Below are 14308 nucleotides of genomic sequence, written 5' to 3' on the forward strand. Positions count from 1 at the left end.
CCAGACTGAGTCCAGCAGGAAAGACAACCTGGGAGGTAAGAGTGCATTTACCCATTCTGCTATTGACTTTACTATTACAAAAGTGCCACTATAAACATTCTCATACATGTCTTCGGTGTAAATATGGCATAATTCTGGAATGGATTTCTGATGTGTATGTTCTGTCCTGGTGAAGACTCCCAAACACCTTTCCAAGTGGTTTCACAATTTAAAATTCACATTAGGAATGTGTCAGAATTCGATTTCCTTCACATCCTTTCAACAACTGGCTGAGATACCACCACATTGGTCCTAAAGGAAATGCAAATATATGTGAAATGTAATGTATATACAGAAATGTAATATAATATATAGAAATGTGTATATATAGAAATGTGATATATATATATAGAGAAATGTTATATATATATATATATATATATATATATATATATTTCCTTGATGACTAAAGTGGCAGTTTATCTTTTCATATGTTTATTAGCCACTAAAATATTCTCCTTTTTGAGGTAATTTTTCAAGGTTTCTATATTTTTTATTCAGTTGTCTGTCTTTATCATTTTTTTAAAAACATTTTTTATTTGAAATAACTATAGATTTACAGGAAGTTGCAAAGCTGGTACAGAGAGGTCCCATGTACCATTTACCCAGCTATCCCCAAGGGTTACATCTTATATAATTATAATACAAAATCAAAATCAGAAGAAGAACACTCTTCTTATTCAGTATAATTCTCTACAGATTGATTCAAGACGCCCCGTGTACCATACTCATTCCTTTTTATTGCTGAGTTTTATTCCTCGGTATGGATGTACCATCATTTATTTAACCACCATCTATTAGGGATAGTTTTGGTATTTTCAGCTTTTAGCTACTACAAATAAGACTGCTGTGAACAATCGTGTACAGAATTTATGTTGACCTAAGTTTTCATGTCGCTGGGATAAACGCCCAGGAATGAAATTAACGGGTTACGTGATGTGTATGTTTAGTTTAGTTAGTTAGCTTGTTTGTTTGTTTTTAAGAAACTGCCAAACTATTTCCCAGAGTGTTTGGACCACTTTACATTTCCACAAACAATACATGGACGACTCAGTTTCTCTACATCTGCAATAGCATTTAGTATTGTCAGGTTTTTTTTTAACTCGTTCTAATGGGTGTGTAGTGATGGCTCACCGTGGTCCTAATTTGTCTCTCTCTAATAGCTAGTGATGCTGAACATCTTTTCATGTGCTTACTTCACACCTATATGCCATCTTCGGTGAAATGTCTCTTTGTGTCTTTTGCCCATTTTCCAAATAAATTAATGTTGAGTTTTGAAAGAGCATCATATATTCTAGATATGAGACCTTTGTCAGATATGTGGTTTTCAAATATTTTCTCCCAGTCTTTAGCTTGTCTTTTAATCCTCTTAACAAGTTCTTTTGTAGAGCAAAAGGTTTTAATTCTGATGAAACCTGTGTTTATCTTAATAATTTTTAGTCCGTAATTTGGACATAAGATATATATCAAGTGTGTGTGTGAGTGCGCGCGCGTGTGCGTGTTTGAGTTGGCAACTCTCTGGCCCAGTAACAAGGCAATCTATCTTATCTACCTTTCTGGGCATCGGAAGACCACCCCCCCTCACCCACACTCAGTCGTGTATGGACCAATCTCCCCTGAGCTGGGCTCCTCCTCAGGCGAGTGCCCTGAGCTCCAAACCCCAGGTGCCGTCAGCTGCTTCAGGACGACAGATAAACACATGAGACTGAAGTCGTGTCCCAACTGTGGCGTCATCTGATGCCGCATCATGATTCTAATTCTGAGTCAATTTTGGTGACCTTTCTAAAATTTGTATTATTGTCCTAATTATTTCCCGGAGAGTCCAACTCTTTACTGCTCGAGTCCTATAAAGAAATTATATTCATCCACAAACTGTAACATTTGGAAATGAATGAATTTTAACTTAATCTATGTGAGTTACAACAGGATACACATCCCCAAGGAGCCGAGGCCAAATATCTGCTCTACAGAAAAGTTGAATCACGAATACTTCTCCCCGTTTTAACCATTTCCACCCATCTTCTAGCGTTCTTCCCATACTCTTCCTCCTGTGATCTCACTTTCAGCTTTGTACCCGTTTCCTCTCTCATGAACCTCTCTGGGCTGTGTGGCCACCTCCCTTCCCTCTGCCCACAGCTCCCTCAGGACCTCTGCACTGTCCACCAACCTTCCCCCAAACTTACCAGCTTCCCTTCCATCTCTTTCCAAACTCTCTGCTTTCTTTCTTTCACCAACAGATTCTTAGTCTATTTTCTGCCCCCAAATCATTCTCTCTCATTCTCTCTGGTCATCCTGACCTGAGTTTAAGGTCTCAAATCACAAGCATTGGGACCTTGGGGAAGAGACTTTTATTTTCCCTGAGCCTCAGCTTCTTTATGCATAAAAAGAGGAGAAATCGCCTCCATTTCTATTGTGTGGGTTAGAGATGATTCATGTGGATAATAATGGCTACTAACATCGATTGAGCAGCCATGATATTCCAGCAATGCGAAAGTACTTAGACTTTATCTCATTTATCTCATACCTCACAATGTTCCTATGAAGCCAACACCATTATGTACATTTTACAGCTGAGAAAGCTGTGGCACAGAGCGATGAAGGCAGTGGAGCCAGGGTGGAGCCTAGCGCCTGTCCCAGGACTACACCCCCAACCCCCTCAAAGGACCATCCTGGGACCCCGTGAGTCAGAGCCGCAAACATCCAGCAGTTCAGCCGAGAAGCCTGTCAGCAACCCCTTGCAGGATGTAGAACCCTCACTCTCAGTTTACCCATGATGAAACCGTCTCATGAGGGTTGTACCCCACATTCTAGAACTCTGCAATGGTGGCTTGCCACCAAGCTGGTCCAAGCCATCCACCCCCCACCCCCCGCCAATGCCTGCAGGTCTTTCTCCTTTCGAGAGATGCATCTCCTCCCTTCTCCTTGAATCCGGGCAACCCTAGCAGCTTATTCGACCAACAGAAAGTGGTGGAAATGACATTCTGGGACTTTGGGGCAGGGTCCTAAGAAGCCCTGCAGATTCCACCTCAGCCCTTGCACCTGGGAACACTTAGTCCCGGAGTAAGAAGGCCAAGGACCCTGCTGGAGAGACACAGGGAGAGGCCCCGAGACCACATGGAGATGGAGGGGGCCAGCCAGGCCACAACTTCCAGGCATGGCCACCCAACACCAGGCTTGTGGACGGAGCCCTCTAGGACCATCCAGCCCTGCCATCAGCTGAGTGCCACCCATGAGCCCCCGACTCCACGGGGAACAGAAGACTCGCCTGCCCAAGCCCTGCCTGGATTCCTGACCCAAAACATCCAGAGGTAACAAAGGCATTGGTTTGTTAAGCCGCTAAGTGTGAGTCGTTTGTTACAGCACAGCAGGCAGGAGAACATGGTCGTATTGGTCTAGGATCTGCGCCTGGATTTCTGCTGCCTTGATGACCTCCCTGACGCAAAGCCCTTGGGAGCAAAATAGGCAAATGAGAACTGTCGTGCACCGGCCACCAAGTCCTGAGAGGTCAAGGGAAGAGACCCAGGTGAGACAGCATGGCCATGGGGTCCGTGAACGCTTGCTCCTGGAAGGACCCCAGCTCCTTCTCAGTTCTCCTCTGGCAGGTGGTCCACGCCGAGTCAGCACGTCATCACCCCCAGGTGAGGACACTGGGTGCTCTTACCTGCAGATGGCTCCAGGCCTCAGGTCTCTGGGGCTCAGGCTCCATCACACGAGGATATAGGATCCAACCAACCCAAACCCATCCAGCTGCTTGGTTCTTTGGGGCCTTTGATGCACTGACAGAGTAGCCAAGCCCCCTTCTGCTTATCCTCAGAAGTGGGCCAGGGTCAGGGTTAGTGCCAAAACGGGCCTGAGAATTAGGATGATGGCCGCCCCGAGACCGCTCCGAGGACGCTGGGGAGGGAGCTGCTTTCCCTGGCAGTGTCTGAACAACTCCTGGGACAAGGATGCTGAGCCACAAAGCCCCTCCCACATCCCTGTGCACACTGGCCACCAGCCAGCTCCCGGGCTAGACCATCCTGAACCTCTTGACCTGAGCACACCCCTGGCCAAGGCCCTCGGTCTGCCGGTGACCCCAGATCCAGCCACAGTTTGGGTGCTTTATGCAAGAAACTGTCCTGCATGTTCTCACTTTTCCACCTGACATGAAAACTTAGGAAACATACAGTGTGGAAAGGATCACGAGGCAGGGACCCAGGTGGCCGTGCCCTCTGCCACATCCCGCAGTCAGAGCAGTGTCTGGTGTGACTCAGGCCCTCAACAGTTGTCCATGTGGTCACTCCCGTTGCTGTAAGGTAGCCTCACTCCCATTTTACAGATGTCGACCTTCGAGTCTCAGCGAGGCTGTGACATGACCTGGGTCAGAAGGATGAAGCCAGAATCAAGCCCTGGGTTCCTGATGCCCAGCCGCAGGCCTTGCCTTCTTCTGGCCTCTCTGCCTGCATCTTCAACTCTGTCCCTTGCCTCCTGAGCATGGGAAGTGACATGCTGTTGACTCAGACCCAGAGGAGCCAGTCCAGTCCTCTCCAGCTGCTCAGAACCATCAGATTCTTGTGGACCATGTTCGGGTCAAAGCCTCCTCTTCTGGGGCAAGAAAAGAGCTGCTGGGTGAGAGCTGACTGCTGATGAAACTGAGCAGACCTGAGGGGAGCTGCTGTGGGAGATGCGCAAGTGGCTTCCCCAGGCCCTTGTGGGGGTGAGGGAGCAAGGCCGTGTGGTACCTGAGGAAGACAAGCCACGCTCACACCCTGCTGAATTCTGCCTCCTGCAGACACTGGGCTCACTGCCAACCAACTCCTGACATCCTAATGGGAACACTTATCTCCATCCCAGCATAGTTTTCCTGCTTGTTCCCTTCAAATTTCAACTCTCTGTAAGAGAAACACACACACACGCACACACACACACACACACCCCTTCCTGGTTGCTCTTCCCACACCCACTTTCTTTCTTAGACCAGTACCCTGGCTTCCTGGGAGGAGGCTGGTGTTTGAAACCACACTTTGCCAGGATGCCCACAGACCCCTTCTCCAGGGTCCTGCACCACCACGGCTCTGGCTGCTCGTCCAAGGCGAGTGATGAGGTGGAACAGCAGTGGCGGGAGAGCGGGTCTGGTTAACCCTCCGTTCATCTCCTCTGCGGACCCACAGCTCGTACTGACGGGCCCTCTGTCACCCGCAGATGCCTGCACTGCTGCAGAAGCCAGCTCTGGGCCACTGGGCAAGCTACCCTGTCCCAGGAACTGGGCGTGTATTTTGAGGTGGGAGGGCACTCCTGACGGCCACGTCTCCTCGGCCACCCAGCTGCCAGCCGCAGGGGAGGGACCCTGTTGAGGCTGGATGCCCACGTTTTAGGATTTTACTGCTCTCATTCTGTTCTTCTCTCTTGTGCTAACCCTCTCATTCTGTTTATTCTTCCCATAAAGTTTGATGCTTATGGGTAACAAAGGTCAGAATTGAACTTCTTTGCTTTTGACTGAAGTACTTTGAGGTTAGTAATTCTTTTGGCTAGAACAACTTTTGGTCGAGACACTAATTGCTTTATAAAGACTTTCTGGGGACTGTGCTCATCTTTTCTACTTAACAGAAGTGAAAGCTCAGGGCTGAGAGAGTAGATCTTAAAAGTCTTCAGCCAAAGGAAAAAAATGTAACCACGGTGATGGATGTTAATTACACTTACCGTGGTGATCACTTCACAGTGTGTACACATACATCAGATCATTACGTTGAACACCTTAAACTAACATAATCTTACATGTCATGTGTACCTCAATTAAAAATATAATTTGGAAAATATTTTTTAAAAAAAGGAAGCTGAGCCATGGAGTGCAGGAGACAGACCCCAGCTCAGCCATCAGCTGAGGACAAGTCTTTGGCTCTGGGTCACGCATGTGGCTCATCCAACAGACTTAAATACAGCTGCTGCGGACGTGGCTGGTAGGAGAGCCATAAGCTCAGCTTCCCTGCAAATGCCGGGGGGACTGTGACAGCCGCAAGCCCAGCCCAGGACCACAGCCCACTCCTTGCCGTTGGCTCTCCCGCTCCACGGAGGAGCGCTGGGTCCCTGGCCCAGCTCCCCTTCCTGAACGACCCTCGGGACTGCAGACCTTCCTTCCTCAGCACCTGCCCTCATTCCTTGTTTCTCCCCAGATGCTCCCCAGCCTCTCTGCCTGTTCTCTGTCCCCAGAAGCTGATCCCCATGGACCAGTAGGCTGTCACCAGGCTGCTGTGTTTCTGGCTGAGAATGAGCGGCGGAGATGGGAGGTTAGGAGTAGAGAGAAACTGGGTGTTTCCTCCCTGACACCCCGAGTTCCAGCACCTTGTTCTGGCAGTAACTGTGCCGCCTGCAATGACAACATCACCCAATGACCTTTCTCCACAGCCGACGTCTGACATTCTTCACCCTCCTGTCGGCTTGGCCTTAGGGACAATAATGTGCATCCCTGCTGCAGTCTCCAGGGCCTTCCCCACCCCTGGTCTGGTCCATGGTCCGGCTCCTCACCTCTCATGGACCTTCCATTGAAGCCTCTTCATCTGAACCTTCCAGGGTGAACTCAGATATGGCATCACTCCCAAACCTCTCTAGGCCCCCAGCTACACACCCCCTTGCTCTCTGAAGGTGGACCCCAGCCCAGACGCCATCTGGCTGTAGCCCCTGGGATCCACTCCAGTCTGTCCCCCTTTGCATTCACCCCAATCCCTACCCCACGTCAGAGAAAGGAGCCAGAAAGAGCTGTTCTCTTCTTGACCCCCAAAATTCAAACTCTTGGTAGCGTTAGGTAAGGGGGCTATGGGTCTGTGACCTCCAAATTAATTGGACTGTGGATGTCATTTCACTGGTTTGGCAGGAAACACACCTCATTTAATCTCAGGGTGCCTCCCACAAGAAAGTGCTGTGTTTCTATGGTCTGGAGTCTGACCTGCCTGGAAGGGTCCGGGTGTGGGGAGAGGTGCTTCGGCATCAATTATCTACCTGCTCCTCGTCCACTTCCAGTCCCGGGCCCATTGCCACTAGAGGGAGAGGAGCCCCCCACCCACCTGGACGTACCTTCCTGAGGTCAGGCCCTCCTGCTCTGCTTGGCCACTGCCTCCTAGACCCTCACCCACCCCGTCAGTCCAGGAAAACCTCTCCCCTACTTCAGGAGAGCGTCTGTCTCCTCCTGGTTGCTTCCAGCATCACATTTCCCTCTTCTAAGTCCTCCAGCAGCCCTGAGAAATCCCCTGGGTCTCAGTGCTGTGGACACAGAAGCCAGGAACCCTAACCACCACTCCCCGTCCCCGCAGAGATGCAGAACCAAAGCCCAGTGGTGCTGGCGGGGCCGGAAGGGAAACGATACCTTCAAGAGGGGACAATCTTTGGAGTGAACACCTCAGGAGATCCCAGAGCCCCCTGAAACAGAAACCATGATTGCTGGGCGGTCCTTGATCTTGGAAAAGGACCAAGAGAGACCCACTTTAGCTGTCCCACGTCCGCCTCCACTGGGCCGTTTGTCTGCTTTCCCTAAACCTGGATCTTCTGAGTGAACATCTGGCCAAGAAAGCACCTGGGAGAAGAATTACACAATAGTCTCAGGCACCTTCTTTTGAAAACATTTTCAGACACCTACATAAGTATTTTTTTCTTAAAGATGAGGGGCCCATCTTTACCGTGGATCTCTCCATTCCCCACACCAGCCACCTCCTCCACCTCCTCCGTGGGCAGAACCCACCGACTCCCTCCTAATGGAGGGACAAGACTCGGGCTCCTGCCACCCATTGGCCGGGGCTCAGAAGGCTGCTCCCCACACTGAAAAGCCCCAGCCCCAGCCGGCTGCTGGCTTGGGCTCCGCAATGATGTAGTGCCATGTATATATGACAGCACAGGATGCTGGCCAGCAGTAATAGAAACACTCTACCTCCAAGAGGGTGATTTGTGTTCTCATTTCTGGTTGGGGTGTGCTTGGCCCTGCCAGATTTCCAAGTGATTTATAGACCGAGAGCTTTTAATTTATTCTTAAGGAAGATTACTTTGCTGTTTTCTTGCAGATGATGTGCTCCTTGGGTGGGGCTGGGGTGAGACAGGATGTGTAAGATAGTCTGGTTCATACACTGAGTGAAGACTGTTCCCTGTGTGACGAAGCAGAGAGAGTCATTTATTGTAGGTTTTTGATAAGGGTCCCAGGACATGGTTTGAGTGTTTGTGAGGAACCTCTATCTTGACCTGTAATTTGAATGAAATTGGGGTCAATTTTGCCTTCCCCAGCCCACAGGCTGTCTGTCAAATGGCATTTCACTGTGCCTGGCATTCAACAGCTTTGTGGGATCAGAAACCTGATCCATCAGCTCTTGAAATGTAAACCTGCCCATCAGGGTAGACCCACACTGGCACAGCTCACAAGGTACAGATGTATAACAAGGATGCTATTGAGGAAACTGTAATGGAAAATGTACTCCTCAGGTTGACCAGATGGCTCACTTTGGTGTCTCTGGCACATTCTGTTTCTACAGACAAGAGGAAACAAAATCACCATATGATGGCTACTGTGAGGCTATGAAGTCAGAAGAAAGTGTTGTTTGGATCATTCAAGGAGAGTCAAAAGCTGGAGTCCTCGTCCAGTCTTCAGGCAGTCCATAGACAGACACTTTCAAAATTTACTTCTGTAACTCTTCATTCAATGTTCACATATTTTCTGCTGACTACCCTTCCCTCTCTTTACCAATTAACACATTTTTCTAAAAATCTGTATTAATATCTAACATGTAGCCAATCTGTCTTGCCATCTCTCTAGAGATGTTGCATAAGTCTTTCCAATGTCATCATTTTGAGCTGGTTTGATCCATTGACTCTCAGACGAAAATCTTACTTCTCTTACGGAAAACATGTAGAAAGTTTCCTCACTGTCCCCCCAGGAGACACGCATGCCCACAACAGTGTTTGAGGTTGGCATTTCTCTCTTCTCCACCCCAACCCTTCCCCAGGTATTCCATCTCCCCAGGTGCCTCCACCAGGACATAAATGAATAAATAAACTTTAAAGTTTTAAGATGAGTTTAAAAAATAAAGTGTATTAGCTTATAATCAAGAAAAGCAATAATTGCACGAACAGGATGATACTGCTTGTATTATTTAACCAAGGCATAAATATCCAGTTTTAACGATGGATAATTTGAGTCAAAGGTCAAGTCCCAAATCAAATTGTTACTCTTTCTTTTTATTAAATTAGAAGACATTTCTAGGTCTTTCAGTAAAAATATGGACCAGAAATTTGGAAAGATTCTGTACTGTCTCCTTTGACTCAGCTAGACTTGAAGATAAAAATACATTTCACCTTTAAAGCCGGACACAAGAGTGTTTCACTTTGGAAGAAGAGAAGCAGATGTTTCTAATCTACTCTTTGATCATATTTAGTGTGTGGAAGCATCCCTTTATGTTCTTTTTCAATGTCTTTACACATCAGTTGATTTCTTCACTAAATGAAGAAATTTTCTGATGTTGGGAAACAGTTAAAAAGTCTTGGTGATTAAGCCATGCACGCTTAAGAAATTCTTATCCTTAATACTAAAATTCTGCATCATTCAACCCTAAAGCATTGTTTTCCAGCTACTCAAGAAACAGAATATATAGCCAGAGTGACACCACTCAAGCAAGGCACTTGAAATAATAAGATCACCTTCATGGGCATTGTGTGCTGTGAAGAAATGGCTTTGGCTTTCATTGTCTCAAAAACCCGTGTGAGTACCTTACCCTCGAGAGACCAGCGGCTGCAAAGTAGAAACCAGAGACATATCCCCATTGCCTGTCGGTGGGGGCAGCCATGGAAAGGGGGCTCCGTCGGTGCTGCAGGGTGGGGTGTGTTTGCATGAACGTGGTCGAGCTGGGAAGCCAAGCGGTGCGGAGCCCCAGAGACTGGCCACATGAGGACACCCTTGGGGCCCTGGGTCCCGGAGACCCAGAGAGGTGGTGATGTTGCCGGGATGCATCTGAGGGTCCCCAGTCAGAGCACAGCTGCCTTCTGGTGGAGGGAGCACCCAGAGGGGTAGAGAGGTTCTTAGGGTGTAGGGTCACTGCCAGGGGTCCCACAGGAAGCAAAGAGAGATGAGAAATCCCTGCTCCTCCCTCCTTCCTGCCCTCCCCTCACCCACCAGAACTTCCACTGCCCAGACCAGCCAGGACAAGCTGGCAAAGGGCTGTGGGAAGTGCAGACCCTGCAGGACCTGTGCGGGGAGGAGCCAGAATGGAACTGGGCAAGTGGGATCTGGCAGGCTGCCCGTCTCCTCACGGCTCTTAAAGATGTGTCTCACAGTTGAGGGGTGACAAGTACATCGATGTCACTGTTCCCTTAACCCAGAATCAAGACTGAGTCTCACCCTGGACAGCCAACCTTCTCTGAACAGGGCAACCATTGGGGGTCTGCCCCAGGGACTCTCCTTTGTTCTCTGGGCCTTGCTTGTGGCTGAAGCAGCTGATATGAGCTGTGGGGCTTCCAATCAACATCAGCGCTCAGATACCCCGCCTCTAACTTCTGTTTCACTGTGTGTTTTGAGGAAAGGAACAAGAAGTGCAGAGCATTTCCACCCAGACAAGCACCTCCTATTAGCAGAAGGGTGCCTGTGCCCTGCCCAGAAGTGCAGAGCATCTGCCAGGATCCTCGAGCATCTCTGCTTCCTCCTCCTTCTCCACGGGGACCGGGGGACGAGGGGATGTGCAGCAGGGCCATTGCTGATGGAATTTTGCCCTTAGCTGCTTTCTCATTAGTCATCGATTTGGTGGCTGGTTTTAATGCTCTTTTCTGATCAATGTCGTCTCTCTCGCTGACCTACCAAGTGTGGAGGAAACACGAGGACGAGGACCTGTCCTAAAGCTATGGCTTTATGGCCCTTCTCAGTGGGCTTTGCGAGTCTCGGCTGGTCCTGGCCCGCGAGGGTCTCTTAGCCATGGCTCACACCCGGGTTTCTTCCCAGGAAGGTCCCTCCAGGCCAGATGCCAGCGTGGTGGGTGTGACAGGGACCCAAGTGTGTCCAGCGTCCCTGCCGAGGGACAGAGACCTGGAAGAACCAAACCCTCCACCGCGTGCAATAAGCTCAGGGCTGGTCACCCCTGGATCCCAGGAAACCCCCCCAGTGCCCACGGCATCCCAGATCCCGGGGAAAACAGGAGCCCTTCTAGCCGCCTGGACCCACCACATTAGAGACGCCCCTGCACTGGGGCTCAGGGGATATCACGGAGCAATTTGCAGCTCTGCCCCCATTTCCTCCTGAGACCCCACGTTGGAGACCGTCCAGCTCTGATGGGAGAGAGGCATCCCTGAGGCTGCATTCTGTCCTGAGCACAGCCCCAGGCCACACCTGCAGTAAGGTCCGGGGGACGGATGTGCAGGGCCAACGACATTTGGAGACAGAGTGTCCCTCTCTTGTCAGGCCGAGCTCGTGCCCCAGACCTCAAGCCCAGTCTCAGGCACAGCCGGCACTCAGGTTGTGCCTGAGGCCAAACCCCAGTCACTCAAGATCTTCTTGTCCTCGGCTAGCAGCTCGAGGCTGAAAACCAGAGCTCCCCAGACACCCCCATGGGCATGAGGGGAAGGCCAGGGGAGAGGGAGGAGGAGAGAAGTAGGGACCACAGGAGGGGGAGGAGAGAGGGAGGCAGGAAGCTAAGCAGCTCCTGGCTTTGGCCCCTGGCTTCCCTGCACCCTGGACAGGACCCTGCAGCCATGGGACCTGGGCTGTCCCCTGGAGAAGGACCCGACTATGGGATGACAACGATCTTTATGATGATGCCTCAGGAGGTCAAACCCACCCACCACCCCCCACCAACAATCTGTGAAAAAGAAATCACAGCCTAGGCACCGATTTCCACGAACTGCTTTTGGGCACAGGTATGGATGTGGCTTAGACATTTAACCACAGAAATTGAAACAAAAATGTCAAGATCTGACCCTCTCCCATTCTCTTGTGCAGCCAGCCCACAAGAGGGGGAATAGGTGGATTTATCATTAATTTTTGTTTTTATTGTTGCCGTCATTTAACTTGACTTCACCCACTGCTTAGAAACACACGATTCAAGGGGAGTTGCTGTAACTAAAAGTCATTCGAGGGACTTCCCTGGTGGTACAGTGGTTAAGAATCTGCCTGCCGATGCAGGGGATATGGGTTCAAGCCCTGGTCTGGGAAGATACCACATGCCGCGGAGCAACTAAGCCCATGCGCCACAATTACTGAGCCTGCGCTCTAGATCCCGCGAACCACAACTACTGAAGCCCGTGCGCCTAGAGCCCGTGCTCCACAACAAGAGAAGCCACCGCAATGAGAAGCCCGTGCACTGCAATGAAGAGTAGCCCCTGCTCGCCGCAACTAGAGAAAGCCCGCACACAGCAACAAAGACCCAACGCAGCCAAAACTAAATAATAAATAAATTTTAAAAAATAAAAATAAAAGTCATTCGACAAACATCCACTCTACTCCGGGCCCTTGGAGAACACACATGAACAAGATAAAAGCATGTGCATCATATTGTTTTAGTTTTTCCGAAGCAGAGCTGGAGACAGGATTTGGGTGCTGATACTTTATTTGGAAAATGATCACAGGCAGCAGGAGTGAGACAGAGAAAGGATAAAAGCCAAACGAAGGATGCTTCAAAGGGCAGCCACTGTGATGGGCCATGGGGTTCGCTTCCCCCGGGACCCTCTGAGGAGCACGTAGAGACCCCCGACCCCCGCAGGACTGTGCATGAGGGGGGGCGGTGAGGCTTTTATTCTCTGACCCTGAACCCTCATTAGCTGGAGGTTGCCTGGGGCGCTGATCCCTGCAGGATGCTGCACTAACTTCTTTGGTGCCAGAGAAAGCAAAGAACCTGGTGCCTGGATGGAATCTGTTGGGTACCAGGGATGCCCATGTCTTTTCAGGGGTACAGAGAGGTGGCGGAGGGGACGTGGATGGGGAGTTGCAGCCCCTGCCCTGCCAGGTCTCAGCCCCTCGACTTCATACTGCCTGGGAGCCCGGGAAGTCATGCGTGTGGCCCGGGAAGGCACAGGGCAGGTGTGACCAGGCTGATGGCTTCTCTTCTTCCTGCCATCACCCGAAAGGGGTGAGTGAACAACAGTTCAAGTGCAACAGGAGGGCCCTGCAAGGGAATGACGCCACAGACCGGGGTTTAGGCTCCTGATTTGGCGCTTCCAAGTTTTGTGATTGGGCAAATCGCCAAAGGTTTGTAAATTGTAGCTTCTTCCTCTAGAGCTTTCCACCTCTCGGGAACGTGTTCAGGTCCGAAGGCGAGGTGCATGGCACACGTGCTAGTGAATTCTTCAGGGCTTTACAAAGGGAGGTGAGTTTGTGCCCTGAGCCCAAGCCTGTTTCTACTGCTTTGTTTTAGTTGATGGAAGGTAACTGAAAAGAAAAAGCAGATTTTCCACCTTCATAAAGCAAATGCCTTACTAAAATCTGGAAGAATGTCTTCATTCAATTTGGGCCAAAGTGCACGGTTATCTTTTGTTGGTTGGTGTGGCCAGGAGCCTGGTGATGGCTTTATTCCTGACATCTGAGGAGGTGCTTTATTTGCTGTGAGTCAGGGGGTTAAACTGTGTTGTCGTTTATGTTCTCGTGGGTCCAGGAATAGTGGAAAGAATGACTCTTTCTCAGGGGAACCTGTTCTCTGCACGTCCAGCCAATTCCTGCTGGCAACACACCCAGCTGCCTGTGAGGAGAACGTGCTGTGAACCTCCTTGTATTTTTGACAACCGAGACGAGCTGGAAATGGGAACAAAGAGGCTGTGGGGCTGATAAGATGGTGAGCATCGCAGCAAAGCTGCTCCACCCGGGGAAGGTGGGTGGCACTTTGGTTTCTCATTCCTGACAGGTGAACAAAGCGCTCGCGGACTCTGCGTCTGCTGCTGCGATGATCACGGGAACTGCCTCCCCAGCAACGTTTCTTCCCGACCACTTCCTGATGAGGACCAAGTGTGGTCCCTCCTAGAACAGGTGGGAAAACGGGCGGGTGGTTGACCGCCGGCAGCCGCTCATCACACTCAGGAGCCCAAAACAGCAGTGTTTTTGAGTTTGTAAAATTACAGAAGGAAACACTGGGAATTCATTATTGTATTTGTTGAGCGTCCTGCTAGACTTTTTTATGCGTTTACACAGATTCTTTGGGGGAATCAGAGGGTGTGTTCATCTGGGGGTTTTGTTTATTGGGTTTTGGTAATTGGTATCATAACCAACTCACTATTTTCCACTGTGTCTTTTTCATTTAACTGTTTATTTAGCTATTTATCATAGAGGTACTGTCCACATCGTTATGTA

The sequence above is a fragment of the Balaenoptera acutorostrata genome, chromosome 15 (assembly GCF_949987535.1).
Source record: "Balaenoptera acutorostrata chromosome 15, mBalAcu1.1, whole genome shotgun sequence".
NCBI lineage: Eukaryota > Metazoa > Chordata > Mammalia > Artiodactyla > Balaenopteridae > Balaenoptera > Balaenoptera acutorostrata.